The 20,553-nt window shown below is 32.0% G+C and overlaps 1 non-coding gene across 1 annotated transcript; it reads left to right on the forward strand.

Moving 5' to 3' along the window:
* Nucleotides 1-3,600: 3,600 nt before the first annotated feature.
* Nucleotides 3,601-3,719, forward strand: LOC120618155 (5S ribosomal RNA). Its single transcript, XR_005657151.1, has one exon. It is a non-coding gene; the product is annotated as a 5S ribosomal RNA (ribosomal RNA).
* Nucleotides 3,720-20,553: the final 16,834 nt, after the last annotated feature.

The following is a 20,553-nucleotide window of genomic DNA, read 5'->3' on the forward strand; positions in this document are numbered from 1 at the left end:
AATATATAAGTAAATAATAAAACAGTATACATATTGGCATTATTACAATTTTATGAAGCAGCAATTAGGAAAACATGTCAAAAAAGGTTTCTTAGCAAGGCAAGAATGAAAAACGAGGTTGAGAAACATTGTCTTAAATCACACAGAAAGTGTAGAAGCCAAAATTCAATCCTGTTTTGTAGCTACAGATTCTTTTTCTTTTTTTTTTTTTTTTTATTTTATCCCAGCTGGCTCCCGGCAATCAGAAGTCTGATGGAAAAGTCATTCTACCACAAGAGCATGTTGATTTTTCTACCTCTGCCTGGGGCCTCTAGTGCCCTCTTAATGGACTATGATTCTCTGCTCAGCAGCAAAGCATTTTCTCCCCAGTCATCCTGGGAAATGCTCTTCTCAAGACCAAATGCACTGCAAATCATGGCAGACCTAGAGCTTGACTTAAAATTCTATAATTTTACTCTCCTGCCATCTGTGCCAAACAGAAGCTGATTAAAAGAGAGTTTAAATAAAGTGAGTTTATATTAAAAGGGGGATCACCCACTGGACAGGCATCACTGGACAGGCATCACTGGACAGGCATCACAGGTATTCACCAACCATGAAGGTGAACATGGTTGAACGCCCCCTCACGAAACCAAACAAACAAACAAACCTTTATCTCTTATGTAGAGGCCAGCAATGTCCTCCCATTCATCTTCTTAACTTCCAAAAAGTTTTGGTATATAATGAAATATCCCTAATAGCTTTTCAAAGAGAAGCTTACAAGTCATAGACTCTATTTAGTCATTCCACCATGATGTATACAAAACCATATATATGCAACAGAGAACCATTTATCCCTTTGTAAATTAAAGTTAAAATTACTGAACAATGAAATTTTACCTAATTAACACAATATAAAGATTCACAAAATAGCAAATTGTAGTTTGGGGACATTCCAGAAAGCTGAAACTACAGAAAGAATGAAAAACCAGTGACTTCAGGCCAAGGGCTGGTATAGAGTATTTGAACAATCTGGTCAAATATTATAAAATTACCATCATGTTCTGTTTGCATTTACCCTGGCAAATAGAGGATTGTAATGAATCTTCTAAAAAAGAGGCTCCCACTCCCCACTCCGGGGACTAGATGGTGAAGAGATACATTGTTTTAAAATTAAGCACATCTCTATTTCCTAAAAGAAGTAAAGAAATAAACATTGAAGAATGGAATCAAGAGTTGACTATACACAACCTCCACTGTTGTAGGACCACTAGGAAAACATTGTGCTACAAAGTGATTTCCACCCAAGGACTTCCTTCACAAGAATATAGAAGAGACAGAATTATAAGTGTTCCAAGACAGTTCACAGCATCCTTCAATTTGGGTTTATTTTACTCCTCATACAAATTTAATAGAAACTTTGGCTTTCAGACACTCTTCTAGGCACAGAGGCTCCAAGGAGATTTACTCAAGAATAACATTCAATTGCTCACAACTTACAACTAAATGGGATACAGAGTTATAGAAGTCAATAACTACAATAAAATAAGTACTATAAAAAGGTATATATGAAGTGTTTTCAGATCAAAGAGCAGTTAAGGATGGAGCATTTAGGGAAATTGCAGAAAGTTTCATAGAAGTCACACTTGAATGTCATCTTGAAAAGTGAGTGAAAAAAATTTCTAGATGGACAAGTCAAGGAAGAATATTTCTGGTAGGAGTTTGCTAATATTTAAAAATTGAATGTAAGTGGAAGAGTTAGAAAACAGTTAGGTCTGTCTAGATCAATGTCTGTCTCTGTGGGTAATATAAAAAGATGGAGTGGTAATTTAAGTTCAGTTAGATTACAAAGAACTGAGGTGAACCAAATATAGGTATATAAGACTTCACTTGAAATCAGAATTAATCCATAATGATTTAAATAAATGTGGAAGTAGCAACAAATACCCCATGCAGAAAAATTCCAAAAACATAGAGATACTCAACTCTCAAGAAGATGTAGTTTGCACTCCCCACTCTTTAAGTCCAAGAGGTCTACAGTGACTTTTTCTTTCCAAGAGTATAGTATGGAAAGGGTGAAAAGATAGTAACTTTAGAGTGGAGAAATCTCACTAACTCTGCCTCAAATAGATAATTAAGGTCAATTTCAAGAGTGATAAGCCGTGTTGATAAGTGCCCTTGATATGATGTAATAATGAAAATGGCACTCTATCTCCATAATCTTCCTCCCAAAACCCACAACCCCAGTCTAATTAGAAAAACATGAGACAAATCTTATCCGAGGGGTATTTTACAAAATACATGACCAATATTCTTCAAAATTGTCAGGGTCATGAAGAAGTTCAAGGAATTTTCACACCCAAGAAGAAGCCTAAGGAGACACAATAACTAAATATAATTTGGCAACATGGATGGGACCCTGGAACAGAAAAAGAATATTAGGTAAAAAAAAAAAAGTGGATAGAATAAAGTATGGACTTTAGTTAATATTAATGTGTCAATATTTATTTGATAATTGTAACAAATGTACCAAACTAATGTAAGCGGTTAATAATAGGGGAAATTGGGTGTAGGACTTATGGAAACTAATCTTTACAATTTTTTTTTTAAATCTAAGAGATAAAGATTTTTTTTAAGTGTAAATTAAATAGTCTTTTACATATAACAACCAGGGCAGGAAAATTTATCCAGTCAAAATAGTTTGATGAGTCAGTTTAGTAGATCTAGCTTCATATTAAGCAAAAGTAGGACTTTGTTATTTTCTATGGTCACATTTTTCTCATATTCATTTAAAAAATATAAATTCACTCTCTGAAGTCTTCCTAAAGTCTTAATTCATGATGTGTAGCTTTAGTCATTTCTCATACCATCATTCTGATTAGTGTAATTTCTAAGACAAAGCAGATTAAAACAAAGCCAGTAAATGACGTTCCAGAGTCACGCAGTTAAAATCTAGAAATGTAAAAACCAAAAGTCAGATTTTTTGACAGTGGGCCTGTAAATTAACCATGGGGCAAACGACTCATTATTGTGGCAGTTTCCATAGGTGATATAGATTATCACATATATCATTAATAAGTGAGCAGTTTCAATCAGAGAAAGATGTCAGACTCATTTGTAAATTAATATGGATAACAAATATATCCTATGTTTTGGAAGATAGTCTCAATATCAAATATATTCTTCTACTGTCTTCGTGAATCATTAAAATATTCTAAAAATTTAATTTTAATATTTCAGCATTTAATTAATATTTTTTCAGACTGGCATTTTCACCTGCAGAAGCATAAAGTTATTTGATAGATCATATATCTTATTTAGAAGGTGTAAAGGAAGAGTCACTGTACTAGAATTGCTAAATTTTTGAAATTGAAATTTCTTGAAATTTACTAAACTTTTGGCCTACTTTCCTTTAAGAAACAAAACAAAGCATTTTACAGTGAAATAGTACACACATGTAAAACACATAAAATATAAACATAAACATTAATAATCATAATTATCAACATGAAACCTCTACCCATGTCAAGAAATTTAGAACATCGACAGGAATACCGAAGTCCTAGGTATGCTTCTTCCCACTTACAGAAATCTCACCCTCCTCAAAAAATAATCACTAGTGTCTATGGCCATGCTACCCTGAACAAGCCCGATCCCATCTGATCTCGGAAGCTAAGCAGGGTTGGTCCTGGTTAGTACTTGGATGGGAGACCACCTAGGAAGACCAGGTGCTGTAGGCGTAAAAAATAAAAAGGAAAAATAAGGAATTGTAAGCTGACAAGGTCCTTGAAATCTGTGAGGTCAGCCAAGGGTTGCCTTGCCTAAAAACTAAATAAATAAACAAAATAATAATAATTACTACTTTAAGTTTATGTTGATTAACTCATTTTTTAATAGTTACATCAGCTAAATGTGTGTCTCTAATGTTACAGATTAGTATTTTTACATCTGTTTTTTTCCTTCAAATTCTTCTATTAAAAAATTTGTCTATGGGATTCGTCTACATTGTGGTATGCATCTGCAGTTTATTACTTTCATTGTTATGTAGAATATACCATCTTCTGAAAATATCACAGTTTAAATACTCTACTGTTCAAGGACATATGCATTGTTTCCAGTATACAATTATGTATTTCTTCTGGTTATATACCTAGAATTGGAATGGCTGGTTTACAGACATGCTCACATTCAATTTTAGTAGACAATACCAAACTATTTTCCAAAGTGGTTGTCATATTTACAATAGTGCCGACACTGTTCATGATAATTCCTATGTTCACCATTTGTAAACATTTTTTATTATTAGTCTTTTTCATTTTAGCCATTTTGATAGGTATGTACTGGTATCATGTTGTGATTTTAGCATTTCCTTACTAATTACTGAAGTTGAACACAGTTTCATTTAGCTACTTGGATATCCTCTTTGTGATTTGGCTGTCCATTCTTTTACACATTTTCTCTAGTGATTTATCAGTCTTCTCACTGATTTGTAGGAATTCTGGATAAGAGTCCTGTGATAGTTCTATATGTTGCAAATATGTTCTTCCACTACACAATTTTCCTTTTCACTCAATGATTACATTTAGTAAACAGAACTCAATTTCCCTAGAGTCAAATCTATCAATCTTCTAATTTATCAGTCTTCTCCAATATGATTAGTGCTTTATGTGTTCTATATAAAAAAATTATTTCCCTACTGCAAGGTCATGGAGACATTCTTCATTCATCTTCTAACATCTTTGTTGTTTTGCCTTTAATAATTGGAATTGATTTTTATATATAGTGGAAGATAAAAATGGAGTTTCATTTTCTTCCAGGTGGATATCCATTATCCCAGCATTTTTATTGAAAAATAGTCCCTATCACACTGTTCTTTATTCCAACTTTTCTCATAAATCAGGTGTCTGTGTTGAATGACTCTAATTCTGAAGGGTCTTCTGTTCTATTATGCTTTTCTCTTGTTGTGAGTAAACCATGCTGTCTTAATTTTTGTAGTTTTTTATTAAGGCTTGATATCTGCTAGAATGAGCCTCTTATCTTTTTTGCCTTCTTCAAGTAGTGTCTTGGCTGTATATAATGTCTATATATTAGATATATAATATCTGTATCTACCTATATATGTAATTATTATTAGAAGAATTCCATCATTTTTCCTAAAAATTAGTACTAGAGATTTAATCTCTAAGATCATTCTGGAGAAAATTTATGTCATTTATCACTTAAAGTCTTCCAATCAATGAAAATTATATATTTCTCTTTTATTTAGGTTTTGTTTGATTTTTCTCAATAATGTTTGAACTTCAAAGATAGTGGAGAAAAATTCCTACAACTGTTCAGGTACTGAGACCAATTTGACTATATAAAGGTCTCAGACTTCTCTTGAATAATACAACATATACAAAGAAAACAGAGATATATGTTTTCATAAAACATTTCGACAAAAAAATTTACATATGTTGTTATTCATATGGTAAATAAGGCATTCGTGAATATTCAAGGCTCTGAAACAACAACTTATATGTTATCTAACAAGTTTCTCATAGATATAGTCTAGCTGTTAGAAATAGAGACCAAATTCAAGGGGAAAAAAATCAAAATTAAAAATAAATACTGATCATTGAAATCAATTAAACATGTCAATTTAGGTAGAAATAATTACTGAAAATGTGATTTAAAAATGAAAGACAGTATCTTGAGAATAATTTTTGAAATGTAAGATTCCTGTGGTAAACAATCATTTTAATAAGGAACAATGTCTAATAATCTCTTTTCTAAGATATAGGAAAAGGGGAAAGACATGGTAAATGAAGGTATGACAAATTTCTTCTCTGAATATGGGTAAGCCAATCATTTTTTGTTTTTATTGACTATGATAATTAAGAAACTAGAGAATTTTGGGCAAATTTCAAAGCAAATATTAGTACACTTAAAAGTAATTTCAGAAATACAAACTAAGAAAACACAATACCCTCCTATGTGGTAAATCTAGTAGGAGTTGGGGAAATGGTAATCAACATGTTATAGTTCCCTGCTCTTAAGAGGAATATAGTCTAATGATGAAAACAGATAATTACATGTAATAAATGTCTTTTTGTAACATTTTATATTGTCTAACACAATGACCTAATGCTTCCTAAACAAAGTAGTAATAATTGTCAGCCATTATTCCTCCTTGAATCTAAAAAGATTAAAAACTGTTTTTAATCTTAAAGCACAAAACTAACATTTAACTTGATATATAAATATGAACATATTTGGAAACATAAAATTAAAAATTTGCTTTGTTTAACAAGGTTTCTCCTTTTATTGAGAGATTAAATTTTACCAAATAATTTTTTCACATAACTTTTAAAAACCTTTTATTTGATAATATGGTCACTGCATTCAGAGATATTCTAATATTAAACCATCCTCCATAGCTAAAACAAACTTCACATTGGTTATGGTTTCTTTTTAATAAACTGCAGATTTCAATTACTACTATTTTTATATTTGAGTATAAATATTTACGTTATTTATTATTTGTATTATATTAGTTGTATATTTTTTAAAACACTATTATATGGTGTTTACAAGATAATTTTGTTGATCTTAAAACCAAGAATTTGGCACAGAAAATGCTTTGCTGGCCATTTTAATTCAGAAGGAAGGCTCTTTTAGATAACTTTCTTACCGTTTTACCTGGATATTTATCTTTCTAATTTTTCATTTTATTCAGTTAATTTTGGTAATTTATAGTTTCCTAGGGATTGTGTGTAAGTGTAAAGAACAGTGAGCCAACAGTGGTTAACAATTAAATGTAAGAGAAGAGGAGGAGTAAGTCAGTCCTCCACGAGATGATGAGGGAAGGATGTAAAGTGAGAAATTAATAAGTAATCTAAGGATATAGATTTTTTTATCACTTTAAAACACAGTATCACAATAATAGCTAATACTCTTAGATATTTAGAGCTACTTTTATGTGCCAGGTACTGTTCTAAGTAGGTAACTGTTTATGGTTGTTCAGGCAGTGTACTGCAGAATTCCAGGGGCACCATTTACACTGCTGTCTATGTTGTTCATGGAATTGTTTAGTGTAAACCTTGAGTGTCAAATACAGTGGCCCTCTCTTAAGCACTTTATACAGTAACATATGTAACTCTCAGAAAAACCCTAAGAAGTACTATTATCAATTATCTTATTTTATAGATAAGGAAATAAGCAGAGAGAAATTAAACACTTTGCCCAAGATCCCACAGCTAGAAGCATAGAGCCAGGCTTTACTCCAGCTCCAGATCATCACATTACTACAAAGAAAATAAAGTTTTGTTGAATTAAACTAATCTGTACAGAATTAAAAACAAATTTTTCTGCAGGCTAAGAAAAAAGGAAGAACTCAGTTCAGAGCAGGGTGACAGAATCAAATCAGTGAAAGAGGTAACAGGAAACTGTCTTGAAGGTATGAATGGAATTAAAAAAAGAGACAGCAGAAGGGCTCTCCTGATGGCCCTAACTCATCAGCCAAAATGAAAGCTAAAACGTTATCAATGACCAGCATTTAAACATGTAGTGTCTCCACCACAAATGCATGCCCCTGCTTTTAGGCACCCAAATAACATTCATTATTCGATTCTATATTCATCATACTCTAGCTTTTCTTTTTATAAAGTTCATTGCATCAATATATTCTTTTTAAAAAGTATATATATGTATTTGTGTTTTTCTTACTTTAACTTCTATATATTAACAACCATAATTATTCCTAATGTGTGTGTGTGCGTGCGTGCATGTGTGCACACGCGCACGTGCATGTAAAGAACGTATCGTGATTTATGTAGTTTGGGGACGGACTTGTTATGATCTATCTATTCATTTTGCTATGTACCACTTTTGTCTGTTCTTTTTTGTTTGCTTCATAATATTCTGTTGTATGATATACCATAATTTACTTACCAATTCTTCTAGTAATGGATATCTTTATAGTTTACAGGCTTTGTCAACGCAGGCAGTGTTGCTTTGAAAATTCTTGTACAGAACTCTTGTTCTCTTAAGATCTAATTTTGGATAAATCACCAAGAGTAGATTTCTTGGGTCTTAAGTTTGTGAATGGTTAACTTTAGGAGGTAATGCCAAAATGTTCTTCGAAATGGTCTCATCAATTTATACCTCCCTTTGTAATGGATTAGAAAGTCTTTGCATTTGCATCTTCATCAATACTTGATATTTACAGGTTTTAAAATTTTTTTGTTATTTAAATGAGTACAAACTAGAGACTCATTGTGGTCTTGATTTGTGTTTTCATGATCACGAAAACAATATATTTTCCTATCAACTGTATAAAAATTGTTTTATATATTATTGCATTTGGGTTTCAGTTTAAGAGCTTTTTATGCTACTGTACCAGGGCATATATTTGACATAGACAGTAAAATTTTAAAGCAAAAAGAATTTCTATTTTTTCTTTATATGCATATCTAAAATGTCAGTTATAGCATTACTGAATTTCAGTCATTTTTATATACAAATATGCCATGACTAGCATTAGCTCTGTGATGTACTTAAAAATTTAAGTTTAGAATAAATTTTCTACCTCATGAATCAAAATGATTGTTGAGATTATTGATTATATACATATATATCTTAATCACATAGTTTTACATGCCTCAAATATTCCACTTAAACTTTTAATATCCAAGTTATTTTTGAGATGATTCCATTTTTTCAAGTTGATGCAAAACCATAAAGTATTTAAAACGACATCAATAATAAGATGAAAGCATACATATACACATGTGTATACCTATATTACACATATTTAAATACTGTTGCAATTATTCAATTATGTTGTGACACAGAGTTCTTGCTGCAGAGATCATGCTGGCTGATCACAAAGGGCTAATTTAGAAAATAAAACACAATTAATTATATAAAATAGAATTACAACATCAACATGCAATAGATTTTAATACCGGAAAATTGCAGAGTAGAAGACTACAGGGAGAATAGACCTAATTCTTGTTGAACAAGAAACCATAACTTACAATAGCTCTCTCTTGCCTAAAATGTAAAGGATAATTTCCGTAGTCTTGATCACAAACATATTTCCAGCTATGTCCACTGCCAGACCTCTCATTCAAGTTTCCAGAGTTTGTGACTATGGTTTCATAAAAGGCTACTGCCTAATCTAAATTCATGAAGATTTGAGTTTAGTTTTTCTCCTGTTTTATAGTTTTAGCTGTTACATTTAGATCTTTGATAGACTGAGTTAATTTTTATATATGGTGTGAGGTAGGGGTTCTAACTTAATTCTTTTGCACATAAATGTTCATGGACTCTTAATTCTATTCCATTGATCTGTATGTGTATCTTTATGCCAAGTATCACATTGCCTTGATTACTGTAGATTTGCAATAAGTTTTGAAATCTGAAAATGTATATTTTCAGCTTATGAGTATAAGCTTGTCTACTTCTACAAAAATGGCTGTTGGAATTTTGATAGGGAGTTTATTGAACTTGTAGATAAGTTTGGGTAGTAGTATTTTATCTTGACAATATTAAGTCTTCCAATTCATGAATACAAGATGCTTTTCCATTTATTGGGCTTTATTTAATTTCTTACAATGATGCTTTGCACTTTTCAGTGTACAAGACGTGCAAATATTTGTTAAATTTTTTCTAATATTGTTCACTCGATGCAGTTGTAAATGGTTTCCTTAAATTTATTTTTGGATTATTTATTACTAGGGTATACAAATAAAAATGATTTTTGAATACTCATCTGTTATCTGGGAATCTTGCTGAACTCCTTTATTAGCTCTACATTTTCTTTGTGGATTCCTTAGGATTTCAGTATACACGATGATGTCATTTAAAAATAGAAATCATTTTACTTCCTTATTTCTATGTAAAGTGCCTTTTATTTCATTTTCTTGCCCTAATCCCTCTGGCTTAACCTTTACTACAATGTTGAATAGAATTTCTGAGAGTGGACATCTTTATTGTGTTTCAAATCTTAGGGGAAATGTTTTCAGTCTTTCACCATCAAATATAGTATTAGGAATATTTTGCTCTGTTCTATTTTTGAAGATGCCCTTTCTAATGGGGAAATTCTTAATTTGTTGACATTTCTATCATGAAATGGTGTTGGATTTTGTCAAAAGCTTTTTCTGTATGTGCTGCAACAATTATGTGGTTTTCATCTTATGATATTAATATGGTGTACTATATTAATTGATTTTTGTATGTTGCACAGACCTTGCATCCTGAGATAAATCCCAATTGGTCACACTGAATATATTAGTTTACTTTGACTGCTGAAACAAACTATCACACACTTATTAGCTTAAAACATCACAAATACAATTCTATATAAGTTCAACATGAGTCTCATTGGGCTATAATCAGTGTATGAGCAGAACTCCATTCATTACTTGAGGCTCTAGAGGAGAACTTGTCTACTAGTATTTTTCATCTTCTAGAGGCTGCCCATATTCCTTGACTGATGGTACCTTTCCTTTATCTATAAACTAGCAATAGTGGTTTGAATCCTTCTTATATCACATCACTCTTGACCTAACTTTTGTCATTACACTCCTTTTATTGACTCTTGTCATCAGCCTTCTTTTTTTTTACTTTTTTTGACCCCACATGATTATACTAGTTTTACCTGGATAATCTAACATAACCTATCTGGTTTAAGGATTAAGGTGTTTTAATTGGTAAGACAAATTTTATTTGCAACCTCAATTCCCCTTTACCATGTAGCCTAACATTTAAAGGTTCCAGAGATTAGTATGTGGATATTTTTGGAAAGCCATTACTTTACCTATCATGGTAGATAATCCTTTTGGTGTGTTGCTGTATTCAGTTTGCTAGTATTTTGTTGAAGATTTTTGCATCTGTATTTATAGCAGTTATTGGTCTATAGTTTTCTTGTAATTTCATTGTCTGGTTTTAGTATCAGAGTAATACTGTACTCATAGAAAGGATAGGAAAGTGTTCTCTTCTCTTGATTTTTGGAAGACTTTGAGACAAACTGTACTGGTACTAATTCTTTTGTAAATGTTTGAAAGAACTTGCCAATGAAGCCATCTGGTCCTGGGCTGTTCTTATGGGGGAGTTTTCTGACTACTTCTTCTATCTCTTTACTCGTTATTGGTCTATTCAGATTTTCTTCAGTCTATATTGATGGTTATGTCTTTCTAGGAATGTGTCCATTTCATTTAGATTATCTAATTTGTCGGCACACAATTGTTGATATTATTCCCTTAGAATCTTTTTTTATTATTATTATTTACATAAGGTCTATAGTAATGTTCTTTGTCCATTACTTATTTTAGTTATATAAGACTCTCTTCTTGACCAGACTAGTAAAGGTTTATCAGTTTTGCTGAACTTTTTGAAGAACTAACTTTTGGTTTTGTTGATTTTCTCTACTGTTATTCTATTCTTTATTTTATTTCTTTCCACTCATATCTCTATCATTTCCTTTCCTCTGCTTGATTTGGGTTAAGTTTGCTCAATGTTTTCCAGTTTAAGTTGAAGGTTGTTAAATTATTGATTTAAGATTTTTCTTTCTTTTTAATATAGGTATTTAAGGTTATAAGTTTGCCTCTCATCACTGTTGTATCTGCATCTCATAAATTTTTGACAGGTGTTTTTGTTTTGTTTTTATTTATCTCAAAGTATGTTGTAATTTCCCTGTGACTTTTTCTATGTCCCATTGATTGTTTTTTATTCTCCCCTGTATTTGTGAATTTTCCAAATTGCTTTCTTTTTTATTTCTAATTTTATTTCATTGTGTTGGCTTCATGTCAAAGGAATGCCCCAACAGACACACAGAACTTTGGGGAAAAATATAAGAACTTAGTGGTTACAGTCATTTAAGAAAATCTGTGTCTAATCATTAGCCATAGTAGCAAGTAGACTGTTAGTTTTCAACATGACTACAGGGCTGTTGGTTTTCAAGGCTGCCAGAGAGATGAGAAGAGTAGGATCAGGATAGGGTACTATAAAACACCACAAAGCTCATCGTTCTTGCCAAGATTGAACAATTTTTCTTGAATAAATGCTCATGAGATTTTTGAAAGCCTTTGGTTAATTTCCAGAGTTCTGGAGGTATTGTGTCTCTTTATTTCTAGGGTTCTCATTGCTCTGCTTTTATGAAGGAGAGACTTTTCAAAGGTTCTTACATGATCATTTCCACTGATATCACTCTGTTTTCTACAGAGGTATTTGATGCTGATACTCTGTAGTGTAACACTGTAATCTTAAGAAGCTCATAGATAAACTTTTTATGAAATCCTTGTGGACAGTATATAGAAATGTGAGCTAGATAATAATATAATTAAGCAGATTTACAGTCAGATAATATAACCAATGATTTGATTAATAAATTGGCTTAAAATTGGAAGGGGGTTACCAGTAGCTCAATTTTTTATTGTTCTATATCATTCAGCAGCTTCTGAACAATTTGGATAAAATTATAGAACATTTTTAATTCAAGTTTTCAAAAGTTATATTAGATTAGAAATTTTATTTTTAAAATATTTTGATAGGCTGAAACCCTGAATAGCAAGATCCAATGTAAAGTCTTGACTTTGTCTATTAAAAATTAATTGTGTTTTGTATATTAGGAGAAAAAAATTAAGGAGCAATCTATAATAGAAAAGGAAGAAGAAAAAAAGAAGAAAAAAGAGAAAACTAATATTTTAGTTAACCGCCGAAATATTATGTGATAACAATAAGGCAAGCTTCTGGCTAGTATAAACCACACATATACACAAACTTCTTTCAGGAATATTGACTATTAATTAATTCAAGAGATATTTGTTGTGTATATAATATACATGATCTACCTGGTTAGATACTATAGACACAAAAATATATGGGAAAATTATAAGCTTTGTCCTCAGTGAAATCACTAACAATAGAGATAAATGAAAACAAAGCATAATGCAATGCAATAAAGAACATATCACAGATAAACACAAAATGGTAAGAGAACACACAAATGAAATGATTAATTCTGTTTGAAAGGAAAAGCTTTGTAAATAAACTTTAACAAGTTTAAAGATGAGTCCGGTGACTAGAAATTCCTGAGTATGTGTATTGAGTATTCAGTATATGTTTGGTACTTGAGTAAAAAATAACAATAAATCACTCATTGACACCTATGAACAGATCTTCCAGAAAAAAAAGTCAATAAGGGAAGAATGGGCCAAAAAGACACACTAGAACAGATGGATTTAATTGATATTTTCAGAGCATTTCACCCCAAAGCAGCAAAATATATATTCTTCTCAAGTGCACATGGAACATTTTCTAGGATAGACCACATGTTAGGACACAAAACAAGACTCAATAAACTTAAGAAGATTGAAATTATATCAACCATCTTCTCCAGTCACAGTGGTATGAAACTAGAAATCAAGTACAAGAAAAAAACTGGAAAATACACAAACACATGGAGACTAAATAACATGCTACAAAACAATGAATGGGTTATCAATGAAATCAAAAAAGAAATCAAAAGGCACCTAGAAAGAAATGAAAAAGAAAATGAAAACCCAATGACTCAAAATTTTGGGACACAGCGAAAGCAGTCCTAAGAGGGAAATTCACAGCAATATAGGCCTACCTGAAAAAACAAGAAAAAACTCAAATAAACAATCTAAACTTACATTTAAAAGAACTAAAAAAAGAACAGCAAACAAAGCTCAAAGTGAATAGAAGGAAGGAAATAATAAAGACGAGAGCAGAAATAAATAAAATAGAGTTTAGAGAAACAATACAAAAGATTAATGAAACCAAGAGCTGGTTCTTTGAAAAGATAAAGAAAACTGACAAACCCTTAACCAGACTCATCAAGGAAAAAAGAGGGAGTACTGAAATAAATAAAATCGGAAATGAAAAAAGAGGAATAACTACGGACTCCACAGAAATAAAGGATCATAAGAAAATATGATGATAAATTATACACCAACAAATTAGATAATCTGAAAGAAATGGTCACAGTACTAGAAACATTCAATCTCCCAAGATGATTCAAGAAGAAACAGAAAATCTGAACAAACCGATTACTACCAACAAAATCAAATCAGTAATCAAAAACCTCCCAAAAAACAAGTCCTAGATGAGATGGCTTCACAGGCAAATTTTACCAAATATTCAAAGAAGAGCTAACACCTATTCTTCTCAAATTATTCCAAAAAAAAAATCAAGACATAAGGCTCTCTTACTCCTCTCTGAGGCCACCATTATCTTGATTCCAAAAACAAACAAAGACATTACAAAAAAAGAAAACTACGGGCCGATATTTTTTTATGAACATTGATGCAAAAATTCTCAACAAAATATTAGCAAACTAAATTCAGCAATACATTAAAGGTATCACACACCATAATCAAGTTGGATTTATTCCTGGGACACAAGGTTGGTACAATATCTGCAAATCAATTAATGTGATACACCACATTAACAAATCAAAAGATAAAAACCATATGATTACATTAATATATGCAGGAAAAGCATTCAACAAAATTCAGCATCCATTTATGAAAAAAACTCTCAGCTAAGTGGGCACAGAGGGAACATACCTCAACATGATAAAGGCCATAAATGATAAACCTATAGGTAACATCATACTCATTGGGGAAAGGCTAAAAGCATTTTCCTTAAAAGCAGGAACAAGACAAGGGTGCCCACTTTCATCATTCCTCTTCAACATTATATTGGAAATCTTAGCCATATCAATAAGAAAGAGAAATTAAAGGTATCTGAATTGGAAAGAAATAAGTAAAATTTTCATTATTTGCCAATGACATGATACAATATAGAGAAAACCCTAAAGATTCCACCACAAAACTGTTAGAACTGATCAATGAATTCAGTAAAGTAGCAGGATGCAAAATTAATATCTGCAAATTCTGTTTGAAAGAAAAAGCTTTCAAAACTTCAGAAGTCAGTGGCATTTTTATAACCAATGATGAACTTTCAGAAAGAGAAATTAAGAAAACAATCCCATTTATAACTGCATCAAAAACAACAAAATACCTGGGAATCAAATTAACGAAGGAGGTAAAAGACCTGTTCTCGGAAAATTATGTCATTGAAAAAAGAAATTGAAGATACAAATAAATGGAAGCATATACTGTGCTCATGAGTAGGAAGAATCGACATCATTAAAATGACCATACTACCCAAAGTAATCTATAGATTCAATGTAATCCCTATCAAAATACCAATGGCATTTTTTCAGAGAACTAGAACAAACAATCCTAAAATTTATATAGAACCATAAAAGACCCCAAATAGCCATGGCAATTGAGAAAGAACAAAGTTGGAGGTATCACACTACCTGATATCAAACTATACTACAAGGCTACAGTAATCAAAACAGGATGGTACTGGTATAAAAACAGATATGTTAATCAATGGAACAGAATAGAAAACCCAGAAATAAATCCACGCCTATACACTCACTCAATATATAACAAAAGAGGCAAGAATATACAATGGGGTAAAGACAGTCTCTTCAATAAATGGTGTTGGGAAAATTAAACAGATACATGCGGAGAGGAGAGGGGAGGGNAAAGAAAGAAAGAAAGAAAGAAAGAAAGAAAGAAAGAAAGAAAGAAAGAAAGAAAGAAAGAAAGAAAGAAAGAAAGAAAGAAAGAAAGAAAGAAAGAAAGAAAGAAAGAAAGAAAGAAAGCAACTAGACTACCTTCTTATACCATTACAATAATAGACTCAAAATAGAGTAAAGATTTAAATGTAAGAGCTGAAACCATAAAACTTCTAGAAGAAAACATAGGCAGTAAACTCTCTGATATTGATAACAGTAATTTCTTTTTAGATATATCTACTTGGACAAGGGAACAAAAGAAAAATCAATAAATGGGACCACATCAAACTAGAAAGTTTTTATACAACAAAGGAAATCATCAACAAAACAAAAAGATAACCGACTGAATGGGAGAAGATATTCGCTTATGATACATCTGATAAGAGGTTAATATCCAAAATATATAAAGAATTCATACAACTTAACAACAACAACAAACAATCCAATTGAAAAATGCACAGAAGGCCTGAACAGATACTTCTCCAAAGAGGAAATACAGATGGGCAATAGACATATGAAAAGATGTTCATGGTCACTAATCATCAAAGAAATGCAAATTAAAACCACAATGAGCTACTACTTCACATCTATCAGAATGGCTATCAGCAATAAATCAAAGAAAGAGTATTGGCAAAGATGTGAGAAAAGAGAACCCTCATACAGTGTTGGTGGGATTGCAAATTGGTACAGCCACTATGGAAACCAGTCTGGAGGTTACTCAAAAAATTAAAAATGGTCTACCTTTTGACCTAGCAATTGCACTTCTGGGTATTTATCCAAAGAAAACCAAAACAATTTGTAAAGATCTATATACCCCTATGTTCATGGCAGCACAATTTACAATAGCCAAGATATAAAAGGAACCTAACTGCTCATCTACAGATGACTGAATAAAGAAGTTATGGGTCATATATACAATGGAATATTACTCAGCCATTAAAAAAAATGAAATCCTACCATTCGCAATGACATGGATGGACCTAGAGGTTATTATGCTGAAATGTCAGACAGAGAAAGATAAATACCACATGATTTCACTTATATGCGAAATCGAAGGAACAAAAAGAACTAATCAAAACTAATCAAAAACAGACTCAAAACTATAGAAGACAGTCTGGGGATGGCCAGAGGGGAGGGGGCTTGGAGGGCTAGGAGAAAGGGGTAAAGGTCAAATTAATAGTTGATAGATGGTCACGGGGATGGGCAGCACGGCATAGGAAATGCAGTTAGCAGTAATGTAATGGCTAGGTAGAGAGCCAGAGGAGAGAAAGAGCAATTAGGGGGATTGTTTTATAAACTACATAAATGTCTAACCAATGTACTGTATACTTGAAACTAATAATAAAATAAAATTAAAATTAAAATAACAATAAAACAGGCATTTTTTTTTTTTGGCTTTGATGTGTGGACTCAGAAAATTTATTTGATGTGAACACCAAGAAGGAATTTATCTGGTAAAACGGACTCCCCATAATCAACCAAAAGTCCAAATTTTATGACTAATAGGCTAGCAGCCATCTGCTGGAAGGGGCTTTTTGCAAACTCTGTATATAGATAAGAATCTCTGACTGAACTCTCAGCTTCCTGCACTATGCCCACTTATTTACACCATCTGAGGCAATTATTATAAGGAATTTCCTGGTTTTGTCTTTCAACAAATGGACTAAGACCTGCCCTTTCCATTCAGAACTCCTCCTTACTGACCAATCAGCTCACATAATACCAAACAATTAGGATTGTGATTCAGACCAATCAGAACTGTACAAATTTCGGTACCTCATTTACACAAAATGAACCTAATTGGGAACCAGAGCAGGAACTTTCACTGTAAAAGGCAGCCTTCCCTTTGTCTCAAAAAAGCAGTTTAGATTGCCATCTAAATCTATGTCTCATGGGTTGCAGTGCTTTTTTTTTTTTAATACCTTATTTCAGTCAAAAATTAATTTTGGTTTACAGAAGATCATAAGCTAGTAAGACACCCACCTCCCACAGAAAGAGCTCCCTAATCACTGCAAGTAAAAATTTGCTGAAGGATCGTAGTTATTAAATTGGCAAAAGCACCTCTCTAGATGACTTCTTCCAGTTTCACAGTGGTAAAAAGTAAAACTTCAATCCATGCTATGACACATTCTATGGAAATATATTTGGGTATTATTTAGTGAATTAGAGGTGAACAAAAAGATTAGAGATATGTTCAAGTACTTATAAAACTCCAATACAAAGTCAGCATGTCATTAGACTTTTAATTAAAGCTGTGAAAGTACTTCTACTCTGTAATGTGCTAGATTCCACTGAACTTATTACACAAGCATTTTTTTCATTGGATCACTAGAGCAACTCTGAGCACTGAACAAGATTTATAATATCACAGATTGTATGAAAGATAATGGTGAAAGCTAAAGATAATAAATAATTATTGGTACCATCTGGACTCTGAAAAACATCAGTTTAAAAAGTGCATTTTAGAATCCTACAAAAAATAGAATTTGTGCAAAGAAAATAAAAATGTTAAATTTAAATTAGATAGGAGCAAAGATACTAATTAAGAATTCACAGGGGGAATATAGATCTTATTTAGAAGCAATTGACAAAATTATTTATAAAGCAGGATGGTTTTTCACAGAAGCATCTACATTGATGAAAAAAAGTTCTCTATTAATCTCTACATGTCAAAAATAATAAATGTCGTTAAGCTGAGTCGGGGCATTCTGATAGGTTTTTTTTTTTTTTATTATTTTTAACTGAGAAATTGTTACTATTGATATTAGTACACATTATATCCAAAGCAAAAAAATACAGTGATTGTACATGTATATGGTCTATTTATTCTATTCAGGTCTTTCTGCATCAATAGAAAGTCAGTTAATCACATGAAAATGTTAATGGATGGCTTTGTAAGGACATTAGTTTTGTTGACCAATCTAAACCTATTAAAAGCATGTTTTTTCTTTCCTGAGGAAGGAGTGAAGATGGCTCAGGATATTTAAACATACTTTTATCAGGGTTTCTCATAGAAGGAAATTACAGAAAGGAATTCCAAGAAAAAGAATTGTGAAGGAGGTAATAGCAGCAAGTACACATAAATATTTTCCAAATACCTATAAAATATAACACACACATTTTACACATAGCACTTCACATGCACCACATTTTAATTCACAACAAATGCTCTAAAAAAATTATCTCCATTTTCCAGACAACACAACTAAGTTAAATGATTTGCCCAAACTCAGATCTCTGTACTATTTCCATTATATCACTCAATTGACAAAAACCTAGAGAAATAGCTAAATTTAGTCACCGAAAAGAAAGGATCTAGAGCACATTAGAAGCTAGAGAGACACACATAATATCAACATGGAACAATCAGAACATGTTATACTGTATGGGTAAAGATAAAATTCAGGAAGACTGTTTCTTTGTAGAGGTTCTTGGCACTATCCTAATGAATGGCAAGACCTTAAAGTAGGAGGACCATGCTAAACAGCTGCCATATGATGGTGAGAGCGTAGGGGCTAGAAAGAGCTTGGATGGAATAACTGAAAGATGTTCCAAAAGCGGGAATATCTGTGAGTTATTTGTGAGGAATTAGGCATAAAAGTAGAAGATCTTTTTCTTTATGTTAATATCAGAAAGCTATAGGAGGAGGTCAATGTGAAAATAATCTAATTATATGAATATTTTAAAAGATCATTTGAAGTGGGAAAAACTGTTAGGAAATTGTTTAAAAGTCCATCAAGAGATGATAATGGCTTATCTAGACAGTGATGGAGATAGAGAGAAGTAGACATACTGAAGAGATATTACTAGATTAGAATAAGAATTGTCTTCAGTTGAACAGTGTTTAAATACTTCAATTGCAGTATTTAAAGAGAAGGAGAGGTATATATTTTACTTGTGCTCTTATTGGTGTCAGTTATTAAGAGGTAACTATTTTACAGGTGTTTTACATGTGCTGTCATTGTCCATTCTTCATAATGACCCCATCCCAGAGTGTGCTGGGCTAACATTCCCTTCCTGTCTCAACTTAGACATTCTTTCTTCAAAAGGTTTTCCCTAACCTACATATTCTTCTCCTCACCATAATTAACTTTTTTAGAGACTCATTAAAAAAGCATCTAGCACTATCCAATTACCACATTATATTGTAATTCTTTGATTGTCTGTCTTTTCTACTAGACAATAAATTCCAGGAAAAAAAGGAAAATGGTTGAATTCATCACTGTTCTATGCCCTGTTTCTGACATACTATCTGACATTCAATTAATGTTTAATATTTGTTCAATAATTCAATAAGTTGGTATTAGTTGGAAAATAAGGCCTAAAAGAATCAGTTCATTTAGACTCTTGACATTTGGTTCTCCTTCTCTATAGAATTAGGTTTAAACTCCTTAGCATGACCTGCAAGACCTTTTCAATTTAATTCAAATATTTCGGTATCATCTCCTGTCATTTGCTCCAGTTTTGTCACCACAGTGGTCTATGTAGAGTTTCCTTGGCAATATTTCCTCTTGGTTGCATACCTTTGGTCCCATCATCCCCAGTACTGCAATATCTTCCTTATCTTCCAACTTTCTAAATATGCTCCCTTTTCTGTGTGTACTTCAACTGTCATTGCATCTTTGGAGCTTTTTCTAAATCCCTTAAAAAAGATACAACCCTGTCTCTACTCTCAAAATACCTCATAAAAACCTCTGAAGAAGCATTTCTCATTCTCTCTTCTGATTGTCTGTTTGCTTATGTATCTTACTTACCAGACTTCTGAAGAAGGCATGCAGTCTTCTCTGAAATGTCTCTGCCTCTACAACCCTTCAGTACATGGTGGATACTCAGTTCATTTTTGTTAATGAGTATATTCTCCACATACAATTATTGTTTTGTTTTTAAACTTGTGCTTGAGTCTTCAAGTTGAAAAGATAATATTCTCACTATATTTATTCTCCAGATTTGAGGTTATATATTGTCAATGT

Source organism: Pteropus medius, unplaced genomic scaffold, assembly GCF_902729225.1.
Source record: "Pteropus medius unplaced genomic scaffold, Ma_sr-lr_union100, whole genome shotgun sequence".
Classification (NCBI taxonomy): domain Eukaryota; kingdom Metazoa; phylum Chordata; class Mammalia; order Chiroptera; family Pteropodidae; genus Pteropus; species Pteropus medius.